The following is a 26124-nucleotide window of genomic DNA, read 5'->3' as shown; positions in this document are numbered from 1 at the left end:
GCCCTGTCCTGCAGGATACTGGATGAACTTCAGCACATGGCCACCTACATGACCTCTTTGTGCCCTATTGTCAGGGACACTTGATGAACCCTCATTTGCCAGCTGTCCCATCAGCCTAGCTGCAGCCACCTCTCCCTGCCCTGGGGAAAGGACTTCACATGTCCCCACTGTGGGAGGCAGAGTCCATGAAGGGATTTCCAAACATACCACCACCTTTCAACTGCTGCTGCTGGCCAGGATCCTTGCAGGCAAAATCCTGTCCCTGCAGGGAGGTGATTAAATAGGCTGCATACACTTTGACAGAGGAAACGCTACTGCATATCAGACAGTGGGATAACCTCTTTGTGGCTATCCTTCAGGCAGATGGGAAAGGGGTTCTCCCTAAGCCAGTGACCCTGCTGTTCCTGTCCTGTCCAAAGCACCCAGAACAGAGCACAGCTGTCCTGATGTGCTGGGTACTGGCTTCTGGGCTCAGTGCAATTCTCCCCAGGATGCAGACACCTCCCCAGACCCCCAGTGCCAGTGCTCCCCTTCCTCTATCACAGCTTTCCCTGGCAGAGCAGAGGACCTAAACACCAGGAGTGATGCAGGGGAACAACCACAGATGTCTTCAAGCAGCCAGGCAGAACATAATCCATGTTTCCAGGGCAGAGTGTCTACAGCTAGGGGGAAGCTGGAGGAACAGGATTAGCACAATAGACCAGGACCAGAACAAGGCACAAGGCCATGTCCAGGGAGGTAAGGTGACATCAGGAGACAAAACTCAGGACTACAGACTTTACCAGGCTCCCAGGCAGAAACAAAGCACTCAGACACTGAATTGACAACCATGCTGCAGCTCAGAACAAGAGCTTGGGCAGCCCCATCCAGAGCCAGCAGGACATAAGCAGAGGGAGTCTCACCTTGCTCAGCCAGAGGGCAAGCTACAACCAGGGGCTGCCTAGCCGATTCCATGCCCTGGCCAGCCCATGCGCCCCAGCTGCAGGGACACACAGACAGGGACAAGAAGCAGGGGTCTGCGTCAGGCACGTAAGGGAGGAATTTGGGGGATAAACCAGAGAGAGGCGATAGGAAGAGTGTGCGGCGCATGAATAGTGGGGGAGGGTAGGAGATACAGGGTGAGAGAAGAAAATGACATGAACAGAAGGAAGGGAGCTGCAAATAGAAGGGGATATGGAAACAGCAGAAAGAGACAGATTGCAAGAGCGGTGGAAGTAGAGGAGACCTAGAGGGACAGAATATAATAAGAATTCTTAAAATGAGAGGAAAATGGAGAGAAAAGAGAGGAGAGAGGGGAGAGGAGAGGGAGTTACAGTCTCCTGGAGAAGGAAAACAAAACCCTGTGTGTTTTTGTCCTTAGTTTTCACAGGTTTTGTGGGAGCAGAGTGAAGATTTGTCACCTTCACTTTAAGAAGGGGGGAACTTAAGGCACAGAGACTGAGAGCCAGTGAAGGAGTGAGATGGTAGAAAGGAGCTTTGCTACCTACTCAATAGTCTTCTTTCAAACATACAGGTAAAAAACCCCAGAGTGGTTTGGGCTGGAAGGGACCTTAAAGCTCATGCAGTTCCAACCCCTGCCATGGGCAGGGACACCTTCCACTAGAGCAGATTGCTCCAAGCCCCTGTGTCCAACCTGTCCTTGAACACTGCCAGGGATGGGGCAGCCACAGCTTCTCTGGGCTCCCTGTGCCAGCACCTCAGCACCCTCACAGGGAAGAGCTTCCTAAGAGCTCATCTCAGTCTCCCCTCTGTCAGGTTAAAGTCAATCCCCTTGTCCTTCCCTACAGGCCTTTGTCCCTCTCCAAATTCCTTGCAGGCCCCCTTTAGATACTGGGAACTGCTGTAAGGTCTCCCTGGAGCCTTCTCTTCTCCAAACAAGTCCAAGTCTCTCAGCCTATCTCCAGAGCAGAGGTTCTCCAGCCCTGTGATCATCTTTGTGGCCTCCTCTGGATTCGCTCCATCAGGTCCACAGTCTTGACTTTCTTCTCCAAAGCACACCAAAGAGAGCCCACTACCCCAAGATGTCTGTGAGAAGGCCTGATAGAAGAACAAGAGGTAACCCAAAATCACAGGAAAAAGTGTCACCTGCTCTTTTTTGCCAGCACCAAAGTCTCTGGAGATCTGGATTTAGAAATATTCAGAGTAAACTAACCTTGAACACACCAAACAAGCACTATCTGAATGCTTATGTGGAGAATTACCTGCAGGGAAAAGATGTTGCAGTGTGGGTTCAGGTGCTTGCCAACCCTACCAGCTAACAGCAGCACCCAAAGCAGGGTGAAAGAGGCTGTGATGGGGGCTTTGCTCTTGCAACACCCACTAACATCTTTCATCTGAAGCTCCTTTTTTTGTGTCTAGTATTTAGCCAGTTCAATTTGTACCACCTTTACATTTCACAGAAGACAGTGCTTTTTGTGCATACAAACACCAAGCCCCAAACATCACATATACCCAAGCCAAATACGGTTTGTAAGAGTCCTGAATAAACCAAATACCCAGTGCCGGCTTGCAGTCCCGTGCGCACATGGGCAAACAGAGCTTCCCAGTTACTCACTGCACACAGGAAGCCAAAGGATCCAGTATTTTCCTAACCTCAAACAACACTACTTTATGGCCTGCTAGTGCTAGGATTCCCTCGTCAGTGAGTGACGAAGGTCTCTGCTATAAACTGATGTTAATGGCAGGTTGTATACCTTGTTTGTTTATTGCTGAGAAGGAATGTTTGTCATGGCTGTCAACTTTATAAAAATATTTCCATGACTTCAGACAGCTTGGCATTCTTACATGCAGCTGAGAGAGTGGGTGAATGAACAGATGAAAAATGGAAGCAACATTATTAAGGGAGGAAAGAGAGCATCTCCTACCACCACCGAGATGGCTAAGAAAGGCCGGAAAGGTCAGAGACATTTCTGAATAAAATGCATTTTTCTTCCCCCAGGGTTTTCTGAAGGGCTGGCAATAATTAAGCATCACAACACCTTTCTGGAGTAGATAAGTCAGCTGAGGCCATCTGAGGTTAAAGGACTTGCCCGTGATCACACACAACAAATCAGTGGCAGAGAGGAGAATTAAACCCAACAGGCTTATCTTCCATTACCCAAGCCCTACACACCTGGCTGACATTCAGATGCAAAGACAGGAGCTGTGCTGACCTGACCAAGCATGGGTCCTCCAAGGCAGTGCAGCAACCAGGCTTACTGCGGAGCGGCAGGCACCCACCCTCACTTAAAGATGGTAATTGTGAAAACAAGTGACAGAAGGCTGGGAAGCAGTGCCTAGTTACAAACCGTGGAGCCAAGTGGATTAAATATACATCGATAGATTCAATTACAAAGAGCAGCATGCAAAATGGAATTGACTGCAGTCAAGGACCCAGGATGGCATGAAATAACCCCAAAATATAACCATGGTCTTCAGTTGGAAGAAATCTGCACTGGCAGACCTCGTGGAGAAGGTGCAGCCTTCAGTCTGCAGGGGGGACTGCCCCAGGCTACCCCGAGCAGTGAAGGACAGCGACACCCAAGCCCCAAGGGCTAGTGAGAAGCTTGCAGGACTCGGGTTTGGTGGGCTGAGAGAGATCCGTATCACCTAATGCTGAGCAGCCCTTTGTTATCAGTGTCACCAGAGACACTGGAGAGTGAAGCAGCAGAGAAAATGAGCTGTTCCCCCATGTGTCGCCCAGGCTGAGATGCACCCACAGAGAGAGAAGGAGGAAACCTGTTCCACACTTGGGTTCTGCACTGCCCTCGGCTGGAATATCCAAAGACACCCTCACTGGTGTCAATATTCAGCCCTGTATCCATCTGCACTCAAATGCACAATCTGGTTTTGGCATCCTGAAAGTAGTGAATTTAGCTGAAGGAGAGGCCAGATCCTGACACCGCTGACCAACTCAATGGTTCAATACTTCTTGTTTGTAGCATGAAAAGAAGCTCACCTCTCCTCCTTTGCCTATTCATTTTCCCAGAATTTCAGAGATTATGGAATTATCCCTGCAATCCCCCTGCCCAACTTCACCCACACCACCACATGTGCTACCCTGATCACTAGTAAGGGTTTGATTTTCTCCTTCTTGGAGCAAAAATAGGAAGGATAATCATTCAGTGCTCCGTACACACAGTTGCCACCTGAAAAATGCAGGTGAACACAGTTGAACAGAAAGGCAAGTACAATCTCAGGCCATTTTTTTTGTACCTGGAGAACTAGACCAGCAGTATTTTGCATGCAAGATTACAGGTCTGTGTGTAGTTGCGTTTTCACATTCCATTACTCCAATTGCACACAGCCAGTTACGTGCCTTAGCAGCAGCTTACAAAAGCAATTGCTGCTCAACATACAAAATCCAGCCTCCAGACGCACACGTGCAAGACTGAAACCTGGTCCTTATTTTTCAGCTCCAGAAAACAACATACATTTGCAAGATGCCTGCACCCCGCACAAACACCACACCAGTGTTTCCTGGCACTTAGGTTTCTACGTTGATTCACATATTTGTCCGAGCTTTGCACTAACCTACAATGTATCCAGCACTCTGCAATAAGAAGCATCCCAAAAATGCAAAAAAGGCCCCTGGTTTTGCATTAAAAAATTCTTCTCCCAGCAAGCAACTGTAACCACCTCTCCAGCTAGAATGTGCTGTCTGTTTAAGGCTCCAGAGAAATGCAGTGCTAACCCTTTAAGACAGTAAGAGATGAATACCTTTTTTCATTTAAACTATAGGGGAGTTTTACCTAGATAGACTGCAATTTCCTGAGCTCCAGTCTGGCAAAGAGCCCGGGGCTAAGACCACCCCCCCTTCTTTTGGCAAAAATTACCATGGCGTCTCTAATAGAGCAGTTTTCAGGGGGTTGTTTTTACAAAGGATGTTGAGAAAAACCCAGTTGTAAGCAAGCCCAGGCACTGCAGAACTTCTTCCAAGAACTAAACTGATGCACAACGTCCTCAGCGTACTATCCCCAAATACCCTACCAAGGGATGGTTCAGTTCTGAGTCAGAGGGAAGCGGACTGAAGCACAAACAGCCATTCCTGCACACCGCTCTCCCCGCTACGCACTCACACACAAGTTTACAATGCGAGCAGTGACCAGGTTGAGGTTGGCTTGGGAAAGCTGATGAGATCACAGTCTGGGGAGATAGAGCCTCAGACAGCCTCAAGTTGTTGTTAATCAGCTCCTTGTTTTGCATGAGGACACGGAGAGCAGTTGTTATACCAGGTTTGCCATATGTTTGTAATATTGTTGTTATGGGAATACATGGACAGCCCATGTCACTGGCAAGTTGCGCTATTTTCTGCTGGAAGGACAAAACAGACTTCACCGCCCAGGAGAGTCCGAGTGCGCGCATACTTGTAGCAGAATCTATTGTAGCATGAGTCACACTGGGTGCAGAGCCACAGGCTTTGTTCATGGGATAGTGCACAAGCCCACTGTGGTGTCTGCACAGCAGCACTTCACACAGCACCAGCAACACAGCATGCGGCTCCTTCCCTGGGAGGTGGGCAAGTGCTGCCCCCATTTTACACACTGCAGCAGGAGGATCCATCCAAACTTCAAAGCAATTTGCCCAAGGCTGCCCCTCAGGATCTTGAGTTCTGCAAGACCTCCATGCTTCAGACCTCCATGTTCAAGATCACCAGCTCCTCAAAACGGACAAGTGAAGGGGAAAGCAGGGGGGACATTAACTCAAACAGTTAAGTATGCAACTCTGCCTCACATAGCAGAAATATTCGCTTCCTCATGTGTCCCAAAATGGTGTTCAGGACTACCAGTTTGCTCACAGGATACAGAAATAATGTGTTTGTGTGTGCGAGACTGTTATCCAAACTACAGCCCCAAAATGTCTGCCCCCTTAGGTGTAGGGCAGGGAGTGTCAGTGGTGCTCGCATCAACAGCAAGTAGAAGCAATGTCGGTGTCTCATGTGGCTCTGCCATGCAGGAGCAGCACTGAGTAACTACTGAGGAGAAATCCTCTCATGTGACGGCCTCACAAAACCCAGGCTGAAGGAGCAGAATACATTTTGTTTGCTGCCAGCCCCACCAACTCCTGAGCCACCGCTGCAGATCGCGGAGGCAGGAGCCGCTCTGACTGGAGCAACACACAACCAGTTCAAAGGAGAACCGATTTACCCACTTAGGCTCCTTCCGCACATCAGCAAACAGCACAAGAAACAGCCAAGTCCTCTCCCCACCTCCTCCCTCCCCAGCCCTGACATGTTGCCATTTTCTGTCCCTGTCTCCATGCAGCTAGTCACATCCCATGCTGTAGTTGAGGAGCAGCATGCAGGGTTTAACTGTGTACACGTTCTCCAGGGAAGGGCAGCATGAGAAGCAACCACTGTCCACAAAGGAGCAGAGGCAGAAGGCCAAGGCTGGTTATTGGCCTTGAGTCATACTTGCTGATCAGCGCATCAAGGATTTTAAAGCGCATAGCTGATCAGATCAGCAGCTTGTCCTAGGAGAAAAGTGACATAAAATATGCACAAGGCTTCCTTCTGTCCTGACAGCAGGTTGAGTTTTCAGATGATGTGGAAACAGCAGCCTGCTCGCCTCCTCCCAACATGGTTCCTCTCACGCCTTTGCTGCAGCGCTGCCGTCTTGCTCCCGACTCCGGAGGGTCTGCTACCCCCCCCCCCCCCCAGCCTCCATGATGAGGCCCAGGCTCTGGCCAGGGGGCTCCAAGCCACTGTTTGTATGCCCGCTCAGCCCCTGGCCTTTCTTCTCAGCATGCCAAGCAGGGGCTCATTAGCGTTCCCTGTTGTTAAGCTTTTGTAGCTCTAGCCCATCCAGCACCAAGCTGGAACTGAAAGGGCATCATCAAATCCCCATTCAGGGGGGTGCAAAACTTCCCCGAGCTGCAGCCCAACTGTAATTCAAACAGGTGATCCAGGAGAGGAAAGGTGGAGCATGCATGCGTGTGACCTGCGTGTGTTCTGTTTGCAACGAGCAAACCCTGCTTCAGCTCCTTCCCAAAGAGAGCAACTGTCGAGTATGTCTGACCCAAGATCAGTCCTCTGCACGTGTATGTGCACAACATTTTTACAGCATCACTTTCTCGTGCATGTGATGTCTGTGGTATGTGCCTGCTCCATCACGGGAGTGCTGCTGTGAACAGAAAAGCCGAAACATGGCACATACTGGTTTTCAGTCTTAGCTGCCTCACGTCCCAGTTGGTGCTGTTGCAAAGTTGGCTGTCAAATACCACTGCTGATAGAATAAGCTATTATGTAAACTGAGGAAAACACAAGAATCGTGCCGTGTCTGTGTAGGATCCACGCTTACAACGTGTGCATGTTCCCCCTCAGGAGGAAGAACATGCTGCACAAGGTGTAGCGCTAACTTGCTGCTTCTATGCATGCAGAGGGGCTGGGTGTGCGGGATCATTCGTGACCAAGCTTTACTTCATCCCCACACTTATTTTCATAAGAGACTGATATTTTGTCTTTGCCATTGCCAAATTCCAGTGTAATTAACAGATATTTACAATCACATTTTAACAGAATGTTTTCCTACCAGAGAAACCACCTATGCAAATGGCAAGCCACATGCTCTCCCCATCCCCTCAGCTGCACTCTTCACACAAGTTGCTACCACCCTTTGAGCTGGCTACAGAGATGTACTCCCCCTGCCAACTGCCCCATGCTCTGCCACATCAGAAAACTCAACCTCCGTCTTCCTCCATGCCATAAAGTCCTGCTGCATCACATTCAGCTTTGCTACCTTCCATCCTTGCTCATGTCCTGATCCAGTTCAAAATTCCCCCTCTTTTTAAAGCCCTCCAAGGAGACAGCCCAAGGTTCTCCTCGGACATCCTTCCTCCCTGCTCCTCCATCTGTATACATCCTCCCTACACAGGTTTTCCTCCTCCTCCCCAGGCCAACTGCCTTGAACATGCATTTTCTTCCCTACCTCAGTGGCTTACAAGTCTCCTTTCAAACACAATCCGATACTTCTCCCCCCTCCTGTGATGATAAACCTCAGAGTCTTTCTCCCTGCTTCTCACATCCCTCCATCACTGGATGCTCTGACTGTAAAGCGTGCAGGATAAAGGTATCTTGGAAAACATTACAGCAAATCATGGGGGTTTGCTTTGATTCTTTCCCTGCTTATTTATTTTCTGAAGGGAGGTAACAACTCAGAGAGAAGCTGGCTGAGATTTCTGCCGTACATTTTTTTCTGCAGCATCAGGATCCTCCATCTTCCTTGCTGGATTGAATAGGGTCTCAGGACAATTTAGACTCCCTCCCCCATCTCCCATTCCTGCTCGTATTCTTCAACACATGATGCTCTCCTCCCAGCCTCGACTGGGAAAGCACGTATCCTCACTCTCTCCCCCTTTCGGCTCCTGCCTCTCATAGGTTGTGTCAGGACATGGGGATGATGAGCATTTGTGCAGCTCAGATTCTTGTAGGGTATTTTTTAACAAAACAACCAGAATCAATGAAACCTGGATGACGGCACATGACAAACTTAAAAGACCTCGCGAGGATGCACGGAGCGTACCGGGAGACTTTCTGCGTCTCACGCCAAAAGGGAAAAATAACCCTCCAAATTCTAACCAGATCCAGTGCCGACGTTGTAATGAAGCCGGCCGGGAGGATCGAGGTTTCTCTCCCCTCTGCCTTTTTCCGCTTTCCTTTTTTTTTTCTCTTGCACATTATCACCTCACCAACAGTCGGTAAAGAGCCACAGAACCTCCAGCAGGCAAAGCAAGCAAGCAGGCTTCACACTGCTGCTCCTACGCCTAGCTAGATATTTACTTGCTCGATAAACGGCAATGGTAAATACAGCTCATTTAATCTCCCAGCATCCAGGAAGGGGGGAAAGCGCCATCTCCCACCCCGGGGCAGACTTCCCGGCCCTGCCCGGGCTCCGAGGGATGCAGGAGTGAAAAAAGACCCCGGCTCCCCCCCGGGGCTCATCCCCACACTGGGAGGGTGCTGGCGGCCGCTGCCGGTTCTCCCCCCGCTCCGCCGCCCCCCAGAGCCGCCGGGACAGAAGCCAACAGGTGGAAGGCGCTTTTCGTCCGGCTCCGGCTCTCTTCCCCCGCGTCGGTCCCGGGAGCCCCGGGCCACGGCGCTTCTCCCCTGCGCGCCGCGGGCTGGCGGGGGGAAACTGAGGCACTGTGCCGCGGGCACGGCCGCCGCCAACCCACCGCGGCCAAACTTTCGGCCTCCCGCCGGGTCGAGCGGGGCCGAGGGCGCCGGGCAGCGTGCCGGGGCTGACTGCGGCACTCGCAGCCCGCATGCACACACGCCGGCGCGCACACGCCGCCCCCCGCCGCTGGCAGCCGGGCCGCGCCGAGCCGAAGGAACCGGGCGGCGGGGAGGCGGCTCCAGGGGCGACGGCGCCAGCCACGGGTCCCCCGCCGGCAGCACGGCGCGCAGGCTGCCCAGGGCCGGCGGGGCCGGGTCGGGCGGCGGGGCCGGCGCTTACCTGCCTCAGGCGGTGAAGGCGCGGGGCGGCATGTCGGGGGGCGGCGGCGGGGAGCGGGACCCAGCCGGCGGCGCGGCCTGCGCTCGCCGGGCGCTAGGGCAGCATCAAGGCAACTTAGGGGGAACCCTTGCGGGGCCTATTGTCTGAGCGGGGCGGCGGGGCGGCGGGGCGGCCTCCCCCCGCGGGCGCCGCGGCGCTTGGTACGGCCCAGGCATTCATGCCAAGCGGCTTTCACACATGGAGGCTTGTCTCCAGCGGCTGCTGACAAGCCACAAACAAGACGTCCCCCTCCCTCCTCCTCCTGCCTCCTCCCTCCTCCTCCGCCGGCCTCCTCCATGCGAACTCCAACTCCGCTGACAGGCGGGCGGGCCGGGCCTCGCCGCCGCCTCCCCTCGCACCGCACTCGCCGGGCGCGGGGGCAGGGAGAAAGCCACCGCCTCACCGGGAAAATGGCAGGCGCCGGCCCCGCTCCCCGCTGGCAGGGGGGGGGTTACCGGGCTCCTCAGTGCGGCGTGCTGCGCTCCAGCCCCAGAGCCGGCGGTAAACCCGCCAAGTGAACGATACTGGTGCCCGGCATCCCTCCCTCCCAAGCACCACCGCTGTGTGTTCTGGCATGCCGGCTCCTTGAGGGTCGCGATCAACACAGGAGCCGGTGGAGAACTTGCCGGATTCCCCAAAGGTCGCGTAAATATCCACGTTCAGCGAATGGTGGATATCCGGCCTAGGGGTCAGCCTCATCCTGCAGCTGCCAGCCCCCCTCATGGCAGCCCGGCAGGAGGAGGGCAAGGGGGAGTCACAAACACAAGCACTGGCGGGCTCACTCCCAAAACCTTTTGCAGCCCACGGCTCTGTGAGCAGCAGGGATGAGGAGCCGGGTTCTCCAGGGAGGAAGTGAGGTGTCTCCAGGCATGGCTGGCTCTGACAACCCTGCATATCCAAAAAGGGTCTCGTCCAGCAGCGGTGCCGTGTTGGGTCCATGTTGACAGAGATTTGGGCAGAGTTTTGCAGTGACTTCAGCTGAGAGGGTTCCTGGCCGTTCAGGTCAGCAAAAGCTAAACCAAAGCATAGCTGGTGTGAACCATTAAACTCTGTGCTGCCTCACATATGGGTTCAGCAGGGTTCTGTCAGGCCAGAAAACAAACCACATGACCGACTGTCATACATTTCATAACGAAACCACAGAATTCAATCTCAAAAAACACATCCCTGTCCAGGACAACAGCAGTTTGTTTCTGTGAGTCTCAGCGGAAAAGGTCTGCGGAGCCAGAAGAGCGTTGCACAAGCATCAGCTGGTTCCATTTAATAAAAGTAATTATAATAATCATAATAATCACCACTTGCATAGCTGCTTTTTTTTTCCTTGTCCAGTGATCTCAAAGACATTTTACTAACCCAGGCAAGTATTTTTATCTAAACAAGTGGTAGAGCAGATACAGGCAGATGATGTGACCTACCCAATGTCATCTTCTGAAGCTGTAGCAGAAGGAAAATGCACATTTTTGAACCCAAGAGCTCAACAGAGAAGCCACTTCCAAAACAGATCTCCTGCAATCCCCCATGAACTGCACAGTTCTGTACGAGTCACAGTTTCACTGTGAGAAATTTTAACCAGCTCTGGTTTATACTCAGATACTGGGATAGATGCAAATGAGGTGCTTCCCAGGAAAGAGAATTAGAGGTCAATGGAGGAAGGAAGGCTGCAGCAAAGAATGTCTGCGGAGAAAGGAGAAGGGGAAGAGCAAAGCCTGGAGGGAAGGTTGGAAAGTCAGAGACACTTTTTCCTAGCTGGAAGAGCAGGGTAGTTCCAAGAGATCTAGGTGAAAGGACTGGAGGCAGCATGGGGAATGTAAAAAGGTGGGAGAATGTACAGTCTAGAATGTGACATGCAGGAAAACCAACTCAAGCCATTTGTGGTCGGGCATTGGGAGTTGGTAGAATGCACTCTTGCCAAAGCCCTGGGCAAAGGTGTCAGTCAAGCCCCTGAGCAGGCTGCCCAGACACTCAGCTCAACAGGACTCTCAATCATAGCATCAATTAGTGTGGGAAAGACCTTTAAGATTATCATATCCAGCCGTTACCCCAGGACTGCAAGTCCACCACTAAATCATGTCACTGGGGGTCTCATCTACACGGGTTTTAAGCACTTCCAAGGATGGTGAATCCACCACTGCACTGGGCAGCCTGTTCCAATGCCCAACCACTCTCTCTGTGAAGATATTTTTCCTAATACCCAGTCTAGACCTCCCGTGGTGCAGCTTTAGACTGTTTCCTCTTGTCCTGCCATTTGTTCCTTGGGAGCAGAGACCAGCCCCTTCCTGGCTCCATCCTCCTGTCAGGTCCCCCCTTAGCCTTGGTGCATGCTTCGAGCTGTCACTGCAGGTTCACAGAAGAGGATGGCCACCACACTCAACCTGTTGAAAGACTGTATGTAGAGTGATCATCCCATCCAGCTTCATCTCCTGCAGGCTCCAGAAGGGACACAGGGCAGCAGCCATGCCTACCCATGAGCGGGGTCTGCAGCAAGGCTTTGACACATCTCCTGGGCCTAACATCCAGCTCAAGATTGCTGTCTTTTAAGGCAGATCAAAAGCCTCTCTGTATTGTCACAGGTTGAAGCCTGCTCATTTCAAGTATGCACATTCTGCAAATGGGAAAAAATAACCAGGGCTAAACTTACCTTCTCTGGGAATGGCTGTGCCAATGGATAGCCTTTCTCCACTGCTTCAGATCTCACTCTTTCAAGTCATTTTTGAACCCTGAAGATGACTTGGTCTTCTTTTCCAGACCCTGGACTTCCTAATGCTAAATCAGCTCTGAGTGAGGCCATATCTTCTTGCAACTGATGAGGGTTGCTGCTTTTGGCAGGGTGGATTTTCCCTTTTCCTTCATTTCCATAATGTTTCTCTTCTGTTTACTTTCCCATTGGTCTCCTCATGGCCCCAGTTCAGTACAGCATGTAAGCGCATGTTTAATCTCATTGATCTCATGGCGTTCCATGTACGAAGGAAAACATGGGTATCTTTGCCCCGTGCCTGTTGTGAATGGTATGTTAAAATATGTGAGGTAGAAGTCAGAAGTGTTATCTCCGGAGTGGACTGGAGTGTGGGCTTCCCCCTCCACACTGCTGAAACCCCAAACAGCCAGGCTGGTGACTCCTGCAGATCCTTCCTCTCCAGTGTGTGTGTGCCCAGGGAAGCCATAACCCTTTTAAGAAACTCATAATGCCTTTGGCAGAAGAGGTGAGCATGCCCTCTGTCTCTAAAACAGCTGGCAGCTCTGGAGCTGGAGCACATCCATGGGAGATGCAGACAGGAAAGCCCTGCAGGCAGAGGAGGCAGCAGTGGGCTGGGTCTTCCATAATCCTCCGTGGGTGCTTTAACCCCTTTGGATGCTGCACCTTAAAAAGAAGCAACATCCTCTCTGAGGGCTTGCACAGACCCCATCATGGAGATATGCTGCTTTAGGCAAAGAGGCATTTTGTGTCCATCTGCTGCTGCTGTTGTGCTCAGCCTTGTCAAGCAGGAGGCTTTCCCATATAGGTGCAGAGCAGAGCTGCTGGGGCTTTGCTGTCAAATTTGGTGGGCCTGAGGAGTCTGGGCATCTCCAGCACCAGGCATGATCTGAGCGAGGGTTTGCAGGATCATAATTTGCACTCAGATGTCTAAAATTCTCCCAGCTCCTCCTTTTACTTGGCTCAACATCTGTCAAGTAGGAATTATAATGCCCCTTGTGCTTTTATTAATTTAAATTATACGGGGAGGGTGGGGTTGGGGAAGGGGGAGCAGGGAAACATGTTAAAGGTACTTTTCACTATGTGAATGTACAGTGTCTTGTTGTCTTGTATAATACGACTCCAATCTCAATTATATTGTTTAGGTGGCTGCTGTAAAACAAGTAGCATGTAACAGGATAGTCTAGCCTCCATGTATATGAACATGCCTATGTTTCCTTGTCTACTGCACTGAAGCATTCAGCTGTTCCCTCCTCTACAAATACATAAAGAATGTGCAAAAAAACCCCCACAACCAGCCTATGTTTGTCCTGTTTCCCAAGCAGAAATACACACACCTGCATCATATAGATGTTCTGTGTGTGCAGGGTAGACCAGGCGCCTTTAGAGTGGACTGGGCATACTGTACATATGCAGATCATCTGCACAGCATATGCACAACACGTCTGACAAATTTGGGATTCATTACATATAGTGTGTGCACACTACACAGTTTACCTCCCCTGTGTGCAGTCGACCTATCCTGAATTTCTGGATGTTCAGCAGCCTGGCTATCTGAAAGGCCCAATGGACATGTGGAAATTCTGGATAAATGCATGCAGTATTAAGATCTCATCCCAACAAAATTCCCAGGTGGAGGAAGATGAGATGTCCAAGGAAATAGGCACACATGGGAGCTCACTACGCTGAAAAAGAAGGGATGGTTCATGTGTACCTATGCAGCAACCATCAATTTCTCTTCTGATCTATGCTGCTCTGCCTTGCCTAGTGCTTATTCTTTCTCAGCTGAGTGCCCAGGCTCTGAAGGCTGCAAGTTTTGTGTCTCCTCTACTACTCTGATCTTGCATGGCTCCCTGTGGCTGCCCATACACACGCATCCCATCTCATAATGTGTAGGCTGGTTGTGATTGCTGCCTGTCCTTCTGTCCCTGGGAGGAGATGTTCTGAAATGCAGTTCTGGGTCACATTTTCCAGCACTGTGGAAAGCCTTCTGCTCAGCCCCATTGGTTTTTCCCATTGTCAATACACTCAACTAATTCCATTGCTATAGATGGTGCATTCCCGGTCAGACTTCAGACAAAATATTCTTAAGAAAATCTCTAGAATCCCATTATTGCCAATTTTCAAGCCATCTGCTACTTTTCTTGAAGTCCTTGATCTAGGATTCATGGGCTTATGCAAGAATCTCAGCCTTCTTTAAAAAAGGAAAAGTAAATTTTCTAGCTCATGGAAGCCTCTGACACTGGAACAGCAGAAAATGACCCTGAAGTGGCTGTGCACATATTTTTAAGCCAGATTTTTGAGTTCATGCCCTGATTTGCAGGTCCTGCTCTCAGCATTGCTTTGTGGGAGTGACAGGCTCAGTTTGGCTTTGGACCTTTCTGCTGGAGGCAGAGCATGCACCATGGAGTGCAGTGAGAGGAGCAGGACGGCTCCCGAGCAGCGCGCTGGAGAGGTGTCCCGAAGTGTCCTCAGCCGGAGCGGGGCCTGCTCCTGCATTGTTTTACGGCGGTGTCATGCAATGAGATGCTGCCGGTTGTGGTTGTAACCAGCAGGCGGAGCTGAGCTGAATAAACAAGAGGGAGCTATTCATAGCCATGAAGAGGGCAGAGCTCTCCTCTCCTAGCAACAAAACCAGAAGAAGAGCAGAAATGCTCTGCCCAACTGGTGAAGAAACGTGTGTGCAAAATGCTGATGTTCGTCCCTTCGTGAGCAGGTCCCGTTCCATTGCTGTACAATGCTGGAAACCTCCCACTTTCCCTACTGCTTCGTGCCAAAACCTCTGATTCCAGTGATGTGCTCATGGAGGTGGTGGCCGGTCTGTGTTCTGGGGTTTGATCGGTGAAAACATCCTTTTTTGGATTAAAAAGGCAAACAGATGAGAAGTGAAAGGTGGGGTGCAGACCTGCACCATGGGCTGTGGCAGCCCGGAGTTCTTTGTGAGGATAGGAGAAGTAGGGACACTGCTGCCTGTCCCAGGGTGAGTGGTGAAACATCCTTGGTCTAGAGTACCCACAAGCAGCTGAAGGGCTGCTCTATAATGTCACTTCTCAATTCTCCTTATCAGAAGGTCAGTTACATCACTTGCCCGTAGGGTCTGATTCTTTTCTTTTTGGAGGGGGGGAAGAAAATCCTAGGGCATAGCTCTGGAAGCTTTGGGTGCAGGTATGTGATAAGCCCATGGCAGGGGAATAATAGCAGGTAAATGTACAGAGAGGTTTTGCAAAGGAAGGTAGAACACTCAGCCACTGGAAAAATTAGGCATGTAGTAGCAAGGTACTGACAAGTGTTCTACACACCTGTAACACCGCCAGTAAATCAAGCTAAAGCATTTGTCAGCTTGTCATTAGGAGAGTAATGAGGTAAGTCCAACAGAATTTGGGGCAAGCAGAGAGGCCAAGCATCCCTCTGCAGCAGATATTGCCAGAGACAAAGAAGAGCCAGAGTTTAAAAGAAAACATGTAGACTCCAAGCAGAGGAAACCCAGTCCCCAATGAAGAGTGTTCCTTGCTCTGACCTCTGCATGGTGCAGATGGTACAGTCATACCTCTGGGTAGGACTAAGTTTGCCTTTGCACTGCTACTGCCATGTAACCACAGACTCCTCAGCCTTCAGGATCACACGCTTCTGCTTTCACCAGTCCATGTGCACAACAAATGTCCCCAGATCAGCACACAGGTACTTTGATCTCTGGCCCACCACGATGAGCAGATTGTTGACAGACATCCTCGTTTTCCAACAAGTTTTCAATGTGTGAATTTAATAAATCAATGGGAGCAAAAAAGGAGAGGGAATAATCATCACAGGCACAATTACAACGTCTATCTGAGAGCTGCATACTCTGCTTCCAGATCTCTCACAAAACATGCCACCACTTGAACTCCAGGAGTAATTATCTTTTATGGAGTCTGGCGAGGAGAGAGGGCCTCAACTCCTGGTTTTCCATTTGGTTACAAACTATATGCTAAATAGCAGGAGGATGATCAAACCCAGGAATCCTGGATTCTGCTTCTAGCTGTAGGACAACTAGAGGTTAAAATAGTAGTGAGGCCAACGGAATCATGTAGATTTAGCCCATCCAGATGAAAGGCAGAGTAGCTGAAGACGGGTAAAAGAAAAAGTCTCAATGAATACTCTTCAGCTTGTTTCTTTCATTTCTGCATTGTGGGGAGTTGTAAACTGCCACAGGCCAAAGCCTTGGCCAGCAAATAAAGTTAGGAAATGCCCTGAAAGTGCCCTCAAATGTATGTGAAATAGCAGCAGGGAAAGCCAGTGATGTTACATGTGCTTCCTCAGGGCAGCCTCCCCGAGTCTGCAGGAAATTCAGCCTAGGACTCTCATTTACTGTACCTGATTCAGCTGAAAAAGCAAAAGCCTGGTACAGCAAATGAGTACGTGATAGAAACAATAACACAAGAGAGAGCAAAGAAAAAGAAACAATCGATTTAATGCTTTCTTCATTTGTATTTAAATACATAAAGATGCCAGTAGAAGGCTCTAGGCACCTTACCACACAATTAACACAACCAAAGAGAAACCAAACCATGCACCACTCCCAAGCAGCATGAAATGATTATCCAGAATGTGCTCTGCTATCTCCCAGAGGAAAAAGAAGACTAGCTCCAGCCCTCCCAGCCTCTCCCTCCAACGGGTGCCACTTGCAGCACACTTGCCCTGCAGACTGCTGCTGGGAAACAGTGATAGCATTCCCTCGAGAGCTACTGCTGCTCTGCCAGGGTCCCCTCTGCACCCTCTGCCTGTCCATGGGCTGAGGGGACATGTGGTGGATGCTCCTAGAGACTGGTGCTTGGGAAGGGGATACAATGCACTGCTCTTCTTTCTCTGGTAGTGCTTAGCAGGAAAAACGTTGTTTCACCCGAGTTGACACTGAAGAGTGTCGCTGGCCTCGGTATAAAAAGATGGAAAATTTCTGTGTCCTAATGAACAAAAGAGGGAAAATAGAAGTGATTTCACCAGCAGGACTGTTACAAGCTCCAAGCCCATAATGTTGTTAGTGTTTCCCCCACGACCATGGAGTATGAATTGTTTCTGGTTTCCATTACCATCTCTTGCCCAATGCTGCAGCTGCACACACACATACACACACACTCACTCCTCTTGCTGCTCGTGGGGCTGGGGCTGGAGCTAAGAGTCCTGCTTCTGCCAGCCTTCAGCTCAGTGGGGACAGGCAGGCAGGCACCCTCCTGCCTGCACCCAGCACCCAGCATTGAAACCACTGCATGCACCAGGCTGCACAAGGCAGGGATGCATGTTCTGGGTGTAGTGTCCTCATACTCGCAGCATGCCAGCTGCTCACCCTGCACAGCAGCAGTTGTATAGGGACTGTAGTGATAGGACAAGGGGTGATGGGTTTAAACTTAAACAGGTGAAGTTCAGGTTAGATATCAGGAAGAAATTCTTTACTGTAAGGGTGGTGAGGCACTGGAATAGGTTGCCCAGAGAAGTGGTGAATGCTCCATCCCTGGCAGTGTTCAAGGACAGGTTGGACAGAGCCTTGGGTGACATGGTCTAGTGTGAGGCATCCCTGCCCATGGCAAGGGGTTGGAACTGGATGATCTTTAAGGTAATTTCCAACCCAAACCATTCTATTATTCTAAATAACAGGCAGAAGTCTGTGCTTGGGTTCTGATGAATGAACCTAGATTACAGCTAGCAACCACAGGCCAGTTTTCCAGCAATCGTGCTTAAGCACTAAGCCAGTTGCTGTCAGAACTAGACCAGAGTGCTTCAAAGCGAGAGCAGTTTATGTTGTCCCTCATGTGTCCCCTTGCCAGCCCCAGTGATCCCCAGCCCAGCCTTTCACCCAGGAGCTGCTGAGATGGTACAGTGCTCCAGGGTGAGTGTAGGGGTAGGAATCAGGCCAGCACAACAGATCAGGGATGGGAGACTGAGATGAGCTAGAGGAACGGCATGTATGTGTGTGTGTGATGATCCACAGAAACCTATCAATCAAAGCTGGGGTGTACAGCTAGGACCCAGACTAAGAGGGCACAGAGGCTGGGTGCCATGACTGGGCACAGTAGGGGAATTAAAAGTTCAAACTGAACTGGTGTTTTGTTGCTGATTTTTTCCTGCCCAGATGTCTGTTGCTATTATCAGGCAAATTAACAACCACAGTTGCTGGAAAAAAAAAACCTCTGCTGCAGTAATGGCTCTCTGCTGTCATCAGCCTGAGTTGCCTGCTCCAGGTTCAGCATGAGCTGGCATCTAGACCATGTAGGTGACTGCAGAGGTTCTAGGGAGAAAGGCCAGACTGGCATAACGCATGGTGCTCAGCAGTGCCAGGTCAAAGGGAAGAGCTTACCTGTGTGGCCATAGTAACAACCAGCACATAGCTGGTTCTCCAGACCTCTGGCACATCTGGTGTGAAAAGGAGCACAGACTAAGTCAAGTGTGAGCCAGGTACAGGAGACTGACCATCACCTCCAGCCTGATAGCCTGGCAGAACTTGAAAGCACAAGTAGTCTTGAACTATGGACAGTGGTTTTGCCAAGTTAATCCTTACACTTCCCCAGCTCTCGCTCTGCCCTTATAGTTGACCTCTAACCATCTGCTCTGACAAACACGTAAAGTCCTGCAGGATGGAATTACAAAGAAGAGGCTTTCAATACTTCAGTTATTTCCATTTGTCTTTGGGTTCTCTACAGATCCACAGTCGTGAACCATAGCGATAACCAGAGTGAACCTTATGAAGCAAGGCAGGGTTGCACAGTAGGATACAACTCTACAGTGATGGGGATGACACCCAGTCACAAAGAAATCCTTATGAAAGCTACACCTCGCTCATCTGCCAGGTCAGCCAATGCCTTGAACATGCATGGTCCTGCAGTGTTTGCCACCTCAGTGACAGACACCTCAGCAGTAGAGAGCTAGGTCTGCTGGTGCTAACTCTGCACCAGGGCACACAGGCATAGCAGAGCTGGTGCAACATGAGTCACTTGGGTCCGGTGCTGGTCCTAATTCCTCAGTTCAGCAATGTGCTTTCTGTAACAAGTCTTACCCCTATTTGTGCACAGCTTCAGAAAGGTACTGTGCTCCATGGGATCAAGGCCAGAGCTCTGAAATCTACGGGGCTTCATGGTGCTTCACAGGCATAGTGACTCGAGTCTTCACTGGCACGGGCATCCTCACACCTTTTGGGTCACGGTGTCCAGATGCCTAGAGGTATCCAGGAGGAGCAGAAGGAGGAATGAGTGACATGAGATTTGTTTCTGATGGGGGGATCCAGAGTGCGCATACCAAAGTGATCTCAGGAACCTGTCTTAGCACCAGGTATGCCTCAGCACACACACTCACATACAGTCATCATCCTGCCTCCCCTCAGTGAGTACTGCCTGGCTCCCAGGGCTCTCCTCCAGTTGCCATCAGCTGGCAGAAACACTCCTGCTCTGTTGTTCCTGATGGCCAGAGCTCACATTCAGCAAGCTCGGACCAGGAATCCTTCAGGAAGGCACACTGAACTCAGGGAGCTGAACACACATCTCCTCCCTCAGCCAGCAATTATTTTGCTTCCTCTCCTGCTCTAGATCCCCAGCCTCTGCTGCCTCACATGCTGGATGTAGTCCTAGCAGTGCTCAGCCCTGCCTGTCAGCTGGGAGCGCACAGCCACAACATCAGGCATGATCCCTGATCCCGAGCAGCACCCGCTGTCACTGCCTCGACCCACTGGGACCTCGGTGGGACAGGGCTTTCCTACTTAACATATTCTGGCTGCCCCAAGCCTCACAGACCCATGTGAGCTGCACATTACTCAGCAAGCCCCAGACCTAACCCCTGTTCCAGCAAGGAAAAGCTGCAGCTACTGTGCTGTCTGCTCGGGGCAGGCAGTGGGCAGGAGGAGGGGGTCAGGGAAGATCCTGGCAGGCTCTCAGCAGACCCCAGTGGCATGCATGGAGGGGAGAGTGAACTAGAGTGGGTAGCAAGGACATACCGAACCTCTCCTGTCATGGAGGGAAACCTCTCCTGTCAAACATGTAGCCTTGAAATAGAATGGGTGACCTCATCCGGCTCCCAGTGTACTCTAAACACTGGCGGGTTGATGTCAAAACTATGCTGCTTAGGATAGAAAAGCCTGGTCCACTTCCAATGTATTCCTGCAGGAATGTCCCCACTTGCTCCAGCAAGGAATGGGTTTGGGCCTGAGAGGAAGAGATAGGATGTGGTGCCATGGGGGAGGAATCAACATGCCCTTGTCATGTGGCCATTCTCCTGGAGACAGAGATAGCAAAGGGAAAAAAACCCAAAAGAGTCAAACTGACACCTGGAGCTGTCTAGATGCATAATTCGTTGTCTCTCTGGTATTTATTGTTTCTACAACAGCAGTGATTAGTGCCCCTGCCAGTGTCATGGCCTCATTGGACAAGGGACTAAATAGGTGCAACAAGAAACAGCTCCTGCCCTGAGCAGTTCAACTGAAGAAAACAAGGGCACAGGGAAGGGGAACAGGGATGGGAAATGACCTGCTTATGATTGCAGGGGCCAGGGAAAGAGCTGGGATAACAGACACAGGTCTCTGCCTCCCTTCTCTCCCTGTCCCAGCACCCTCACCAATGAAACCACAGTGACACTCCTCCTCAGCTCCGCATGGCTGCAGAGCTAATTAGCTAGGTCTGTGAATTAGTTAATTTCCAGGAGTGGCTCTTTCATTACAAACAGCACACAGCAGGCATTTTACATCTATAGCCACATGAGCAGCCTCTAAGCCCACAACCCTTTGTCATGGGTAAAAATAGCAAAGAGTCACAGTGCATGGGAAGAGAATCAGGAATAATTCTGGGCAAGGAAGGAATGATGGAAGCACTGCAACTTCTGCAGAGGAATGAAGGCTCTGAAAATATCCAATTGCCTCCAGAACCTGACTGTGCTGAACACTTGTTTTGGCACAGCAAGATGGTAAAGAGGGTGGTTCAGGGCTACATGAAGCCATCTCTAACAGTTATTTGGATTCAAGCAATTCTGATTCCTAACTAAATAGGGAGCCCATCCTAGCTCAGAAGTCACATCTTTACACATTGTCCTATGAAGACAGGCTGAGAGAGTTGGACTTGTTCAGCCTGGAGAAGAGAAGGATCTGAGGAGATCTTATAGAAGCTTCCAGTGCCTGAAGGGGGCCTAAAGAAACCTGGAAAGAGACTTTTTACAAGGACATGTGGAGACAGAACAAGGGGAATGGCTTTAACCTGACAGAGGGGAGTTTGAGATGAGCTCTTAGGCAGAAGCTCTTCCCTGTGAGGGTGCTGAGGCACTGGCACAGGGTGCCCAGAGAAGCTGTGGCTGCCCCATCCCTGGCAGCATTCATGGGGCTTGGAGCAACCTGGTCTGGTGGGGGGTGTCCTGCCTGTGGCAGGGGTTGGGCCTGGATGAGCTTTAAGGTCACTCCCACCCAAACCAGTCTGTGGTTCTATGGTTCTGTGACTTAAGCTGAACAAGGCCCTTGTGTTTCCACCCCATTGGGATCCAGAGGACCAGCAGTGTGAGAGCTCTAGAAGCGCTCAGGGCCCCGGAGGTAAGGAGCAGGGAAGGCAGAGGATGGCAGCTGAGGGAAGGGACAGTGGAGATGGGCAACAACTGCAGCTCCCAAGAGCCCCTATGATGGAGCGATTGGGAATACCAGGGGGAATACATGACTGTGGAAGGGGAATAAGAGGCTACAGGAGTGATACACAGAGGAGGGGGAAGATCTGCCCTTAAGCACATCTATGCTAGGCCAGGTCAAAGCTCAGGGCAGCCCTGCTCACTGCCTCTGGTGTGAGCAGGAGATGCTGGAGAAGCAGCAAGCACAGGGTCGGGCAAGTGGCCTTGCCACTGCCCATCCCCAAAGCCTGAGATGTGGCTGCTTGCCTGCAACAGGGATGGCAGTGGATATGCATCATGTTCATAGAGGGCACTAAATGACCCCAGGCGGGGCTGAAGTGATGCAAAAGGGAGTGTTGCTGTGCAGGGATGGTGTACAACCGGCATGGAGTGACTGTGAGTTCAGTGGGGGTTGTTTCCATGGCAGGGAGATTGGGAGGGATGGATAAAGCATGGGCAGGCTTTGGGAAGTGGGCAAGAGGGAGGTGGAGAAGATATTTTAGAAAATAATAGGAGAGACTAGGAATGAAGGAAAAGGAGATTGCTAGGTCTATAGAAGATAACACAGTAAGGAAGGAATAGGTGGTGATAGGTGGTGGTGGAAGAACAAAGCAGAATAAAAGAGAGGTGGTTTGAGAAAGAGAATGGCTGAAATGAGAGACTGAAATAATGGTCATCCCTCACAGAACCCTCAGACATCCTTCAGAAGGGAAGTGACAAAGAGGAAAAATGGAAGGAACCCCAGCATAAAACACAAGGGGAAGAAGTGGGTACTGCTTTATCATCAAATGTAAGGTGGTGATGCTGGCATGCAAGAACCCAGTGATTGAAAACCGTGGGCAGGATGGTGAAATTCCCTAACAGTGCTTGCACACCATAGACAAAATAACCAGGGGATGCAAGGACTTCATGTTAAATTGGGGTGATCCCCAGAAGAATGGCCACCACCTTGTCTGCTGTGTTTTTGTGCAGGGCCTTTGCCCAGGCATTGATCTACCCTAGACAAGAAGCCCTGTGTCAGTACCCCCTGGTTCTGCATCCTGCTCTGGAATGCTGCTGCCCTGCATCTGAGGAGCCTTGGGAAGCACAGGAACCCTGCCTGTGGGAAGACAGGGCACTGAAAACACTGGGCTGCTTTGAATATCTTCTCACCTTGGGTGCTCTGCCTTTCACCTACACTGAAGTCTTAAAGCAGCCACAGGGAACAACATGAACACCACTTGGGGTCTAATGGGGCTCCCCAGGCTAAGCGCAAGGCTGGCATCAACACTTAAAGAGAGGAATGCAGACACCATGTGCCCATGGTTCTTGCTCCAGTGCTCCAATGCTCTTGCAAGGGTATTAAAATCAGTTTTTCCCTACAACTTCCCTTTTAACATTACAAGCTGTTTGGGCTGGAAAACATGAATTGGGAAGAGTCTGTGGGCATCTTGCTGAACAGAGAGGAGAGCAGCAAACATCAGAGAACAGAAATTATGTCCCTTGTCATACAGACACCATACAGGAAGACCAGCCTGGAGCTGCTCTGGAGGAGGGCTTGTGCAGAAGAGGGTTTGTGTGCTCTGCCACATGCAGTGGGTTTCTTCACTGAGGGGATCAAATGCATCATTTATAGCTGTCATTATCACAGCCAGTCTGGTTTTATTGGTCAAACTGGGGAAATCTCCTGAGTGCTTGTAATGCTAAAATAAGATCTTGTTCACTAGGGGTTGTGCAGAGCCGCCTCTTTCCACGCCTATTTTGTTAGCAAGGGATTAACCAAGAGCGTTGACATTTCAGTTGTTGTCACTGTGCATTGAAGGCTGAGTGTACATTAATTACAAGGCAGTATGGCTCTGGGTCTCAAAGCCGCTTTTCACCAGGAGAAGGGACAGAGGGCTGTGAGAGGGGTCGGACCTACAGCATGCTCCAGCAGGGATTTCATGGGGGCAGATCAGGGGACAGGAGGAGAGAGTCCTGTGCTACAGAGGCAGCCTCAGCTAACACCATATTACAGTGATGGGGACAATATACACTGATTGCAACTACTGCCATTTCAGGTACCCTGCTGATGAAGGCAGGTAGCCAAGAAGCCACCATCATCCTGGCCTGTGTCAGCACCAGTGTGGCAGCAGGGCCAGGTCAGTGATTGTCCCACTGCGCTGGGCACTGGTGAGGCTGCACCTTGAATCCTCTGTTCAGTTCTGAGCCTCTCACTACAAGAGAGACATTGAGGTGCTGGAGCAGTGCCAGAGAAGGGCCTGGAGCTGGTGCAGGGCCTGGAGCACAAGTGGGATAGGGAAAAGCTGAGGGACCTGGGAGGATTTAGTCTGGAGAAGAGAAGGCTCAGGGAAGACCTTATCACTCTCTACAACTGCCTGACAGGAGGTTAGAATGAGGTGGGTGTTGGTCTCTGCTCCCAAGGAGCAAGGGATGGGACAAGAGGAAACACCCTCAAACTGCACCGGGAGAGGTTTAGATGGAGATGAGGAACAATTCCTTCCCCAGAGGGTGCTCAGCCATTGGAACAGGCTGCCCAGGGCAGTGCTGGAGTCACCATCCCTGGAAGTGTTCAAACCCCATATAGATGAGGCCCTCAGTGCCATGGGTTAGTGGTGGCCTCGGCAGTGTTGGGGAGCAGTTGGACTTGATGATCATAGAATCATAGAACAGTTAGGGTTGGAAAGGACCTTAAGATCATCTAGTTCCAACCCCCCTGCAATCTTGAAGGTCTTTTCCAACCTGGTCGATTCTATGGTTCTGTGATCTTTTCACGTTTAAGGAAGTGAACACTTACTGAAGATCTCTGATTACAGAACCACATCTACTGCCAACAGCAAATAGGAAGGGAAAAATGAAAAAAATAAGGAGAAAGAATGATGCCACTTGAGTGACTTGGTGTGTGCTCCTGGTGCCTGGATGGCAGGTTGCATTCCGGCTCTGCTCTTCTTCCCTCCTGAAAGGTCCTCCCATCAGTATCCAGCCTGGGCATCTCAGGTGGCTCTGAACCAAACCAGCTCGAAATACCAGCACCACCATCCACCAGATCTCATTCACGCTGGATTTCAAATATCCTTATGACCCGAAGAGGCACAGGCAGAAATTCGCAGTTTCATTATTGTCCTGGTATCCTCCAGCCCGAATGCGTCCAAGGCACCGCCCCAGAGAAGCGGTGCCCGTGTGCAGACACACGGCGGGGCAGGGGGAGACGCTCCGCTGCGGTTGCTCAGCTCCATTCCGTGTCGTGGGCTGCAGAGGGCGGAGGGCTGGAGGCGGGGCAGAGCCAGGGGGGCACAGCGGGCAGGGCAGGGGCAGCTGCGGGAGATGGAGACCGACATACCGGAGTGGGGGGGGGGGGCAGCAACAACCACACCCCAAAGGGGAAAAATAGGAAGAATTTTAGGGAAATGTAGGGAAAAAATAGGGGGTAAATGGAGAGGGAAATAAAACGGAAAGGAGGGAAACGGGAGGAAAGGGGTGAGGGGTACGTGGGGCGGGGGTGCCCCCAGCTCGGGCGTTCAGCACCGGCCGCGGGTGGCGGGACCGCGCCTGCCCCCTGCCGGCCGCGATGGGCTGCGGCACCGCCGGCACCCCCCCCTTATCCCGAGGAGCCCCGCCGGGCCCGCCATGCCGTGCACCGTGCGGCCTTGCCTCTTGCCTCGGCTCCCCGCCACCGGCCCCGCTGCTTCCTGTCTCCTCGCCCCTTAGCGTATGCTGCCCGTTGTGACTGCGGCAGGCCCAGGGCTGGCCGCCCTGCTCCTGCAGCACCGGCTGCTTCTGCAGAGCACTGGTTGCAAAGCGCTGCCCTAACCGGGGCAGCAGCCCTGGGTGCACAGGAAAGTGACTGGATGAACACAGGAGCCCTGGTTACTCAATAAGGGATCCTTTTAGATGGACAAGGCCCTCCTCAGGGGCAGCAGAATGGAAAGCCTGCATTTCCCAGGGCACTCATAGGGCTAACACATCCCTTTCCCTATGCAGACGATATAGCACCACTATCAGAGTGATAAAGCAATTGCCTGAGGAGCATGGATTTAAGCTCGCAGCCTGAGTAAGTGGCACACCTCAGCCTCTCTTGTGCCTTTGCTTTGCACATGGAAGGCAAGGATGGTCCATGGGATCACCCCATAGGATAAGGGCCATGAAGCCCCAGCAAAGGTTGGGCACTGTGGTGAGAAAGGCCACCAGAACTGTGCAAGTCTTACTCCTACCTCTGTGGAGAGGAGCATCTTCACTTACAGGGCTAACACAGGTGTCGTTACCCAAGTAGTACAGGCTTCGTGCTTTTTCCAGAGGTTTTTTCCTCACTGTGTGAGGGACCCCTCATTCTTCCTCCTCTTCCTCCTCAGTTACCCTTGGGAAGTGCTGGGAGCCCGTGTGCTGGGTGCC

The 26124-nt window shown here is 51.3% G+C and overlaps 1 protein-coding gene across 2 annotated transcripts in view; it reads right to left on the bottom strand.

Moving 5' to 3' along the window:
- Positions 1 to 12615, bottom strand: part of BCL9 (BCL9 transcription coactivator) — a 61692-nt gene extending 49077 nt beyond the window's left edge. Inside the window, exon 1 of one of the 2 annotated variants that reach the window (XM_031045013.2) lies at positions 12109 to 12615. The gene's annotated coding sequence lies outside the window, so the exon portion shown is untranslated. Of the gene's footprint in view, positions 1 to 9431; positions 9492 to 12108 lie in introns of those variants that run through there. The other variant, XM_034073149.1, reaches the window with a different exon arrangement.
- Positions 12616 to 26124: the final 13509 nt, after the last annotated feature.

The sequence above is a fragment of the Melopsittacus undulatus genome, chromosome 2 (assembly GCF_012275295.1).
Source record: "Melopsittacus undulatus isolate bMelUnd1 chromosome 2, bMelUnd1.mat.Z, whole genome shotgun sequence".
Taxonomy (NCBI): Eukaryota; Metazoa; Chordata; class Aves; order Psittaciformes; family Psittaculidae; genus Melopsittacus; species Melopsittacus undulatus.
This window is presented reverse-complemented; position numbering and strand designations above follow the sequence as displayed.